The sequence below is a fragment of the Propithecus coquereli genome, unplaced genomic scaffold (genome assembly GCF_000956105.1).
Source record: "Propithecus coquereli isolate 6110/MARCELLA unplaced genomic scaffold, Pcoq_1.0 Scaffold199, whole genome shotgun sequence".
In the NCBI taxonomy this organism is placed as follows: Eukaryota; Metazoa; Chordata; class Mammalia; order Primates; family Indriidae; genus Propithecus; species Propithecus coquereli.
This window is the reverse complement of record NW_012144855.1, coordinates 1,884,489-1,886,782: the sequence shown is the minus strand read 5'-3', so window position 1 is coordinate 1,886,782 and position 2,294 is coordinate 1,884,489. Positions and strand designations below refer to the sequence as shown.

The 2,294-nt window shown below is 40.6% G+C and overlaps 1 protein-coding gene across 2 annotated transcripts in view; it reads left to right on the top strand.

Moving 5' to 3' along the window:
- Positions 1–2,294, top strand: part of KIAA1324L (KIAA1324-like ortholog) — a 174,342-nt gene that overhangs the window by 170,834 nt on the left and 1,214 nt on the right. The window lies entirely within an intron of this gene.

Below are 2,294 nucleotides of genomic sequence, written 5' to 3'. Positions count from 1 at the left end.
TGCATAAATATTTAGAATTGTTATGTCTTCTTGTTGAATTGTTCCCTTTACCATTATATAATGTCCATCTTCATCCTTCATTACTTTTGTTGATTTGAAGACTAAGTTATCTGATATGAGAACTGCTATACCAGCTTTCTTTTGGCCCATTTGCATGGAATATTATTTTCCATTCCTTCAATTTGAGTCTGAATGAGTCCTTGTGGGTTAGGTGTTTTTCCTGAAGATAGCAGATACCAGACTTATATATATTTATACATTCGGCCAGCCTATGTCTCTTCAGTGGGCAGTTCAAGCCATTCACATTTGTTGAAAGAATTGATAATGGGGGTGGATATCTGTTCAACCTGTTGAATAGAACTTTGTTTTATCTGTTGAGCCATTGTGATATCTGGCCTTTGACCTTTAGCTTTTGGGTGACTTTATGCTGGTGACTGTCTATTGTGCTGATCTGTATATAATGCAGTTCTGAGTACTTCCTGCAGGGCTGGTCTTGTCCTGACAAATTCCCTCAGTGTTTGCTTGTCTGAGAAAGACTTTATTTCCTCCTCATATATGAAACTTAGTTTTAGAGGATACAAAATTCTAGACTGGGCATTATTCTGTTTGCGAAAACTGAGAATGGGGCCCCAATTCCTTCTAGCTTGTAAGGTCTCAGTTGAGAAGTCTGCAGTTAGTCTGACGGGTTTTCCTTTGTAAATTATCTGCTGTTTTCACCTTGGGGCTCATAGGAGTGCCTCTTTCATGTTTATTTTGGCCAGTCTGATGACTTTGTATCATGGTGTTTGCCTCTTTGTGATGAATCTCCCAGGAGTCCTTTGAGCTTCTTGTACCTGGATATCTAGATTTCTAGCAAGGCCAGGGAAATTTTCCTCAATTATTCCCTGAAATAAATTATCCAACCCTTGTGTATTTTTTTCTTCACCCTCAGGGATGTCTATGAGTCTCTTGTTAGGCCTCTACATAATTCCATTTTTCTTGTAGGCTTTGCTTATTCCTCTTATTTCTCTGCTCTATCTCTGTGACTGACTTGTTTAATTGAAACATGTTGTCTTCAAGCTCTGAGATTCTTTCTTCTGCCTGACCTAACCTATTCTTAAAGCTTTCTACTGTGGTTTGTAATTCTTTGAATGAATTTTTCATTTCTGAAAGTTAGGTTTGATTTTTCTTTAATATTTCAATTTCTTCAGTGAATTTTTCATTCATTTCCTGCATTGTTTTTGTAGTTTCTTGGTGTCGGGTTTCCATTTTATCTTGCATTTCATTGAGCTTCCTTACAATCCATGTTCAAAATTCTTCATCTGTCATTTCAATATTCTGATTTTGGTTGGTATCCATTGCTAGAGAGCTGGTGCTCCCTTTTGGGGAATGTCCTTTTTCTTTGATTCTTCTTACTTCTGGAGTTCTTTCACTTATTCCGTCTCGTCTGGAGCAGCTGTTGCTTCTTACTTTTGGATTTTCTTTTGTTTAATAATGACATGCCCAGTTTAATCTCTGAGGCAGTAGGTGGTACTTGTGGGTGAGAATTGATTGAACCCTGTGTGATGAGTGAGTAGATGTAGTAAAAGGGTGTGCAAATTGACCTCCCTGTCAGTAGGTGGTGCTTGCCAAAAGGAATAAGCTGCAGTGTTGTTTTTGGGTCCTGTGACCAGCTGTAGTTCCTCAGGAAAAGCACTGTAATGCTCCAGGTGGCAGGTGGGGCCCTGGGACTTCCAGTTGTGTCCTATTCTCCACCTCAGCAGGGGCAGGTGAGGGAGGGGAGTGAGGCTGGATGGGACTGGGTTGGGTGAGCCTGCCCTCAAGCTCCACAGATGCTTTTAGCAGGGGTCAAAGGTCTGTTCCCTATCTCTGGGCAAAGCTTCCTGGGAGGGGCTGAAGTAGCCCCACTCAACTAGAAAGTCTACGTGTGGAGGTGGGGCTCTCTCAGACACTCAGTTCCTCAGTCAGGCAGTCTGGAGCAAGCCTTGCTCTTTTCTACCCTCCCCTATTCTGCAGTTTTTCCTGGGCTTCTGCCAGCAGGCAGGACCTCAAGCCAGCTGAGCCATGACACCATCTGGTCCTGGGATTTTCCTTGATGATAGATTTTAAATTGTTGACTCGATTTCCTTACTCGTTATTCTGTTCAGATTTCTAATTTCTTTGTGAATTGGTTTTGGCAGGTTTTATGTTTCTAAGAATTTATCTATTTGTTCTAGGTTGTCCAATTTGTTGGCATATAATTGTTCATGGTAGTCTCTTATGAACCTTTGTATTTCTCAATTTTAATGATTCTTTTCCCATTTCTGATTTTATTT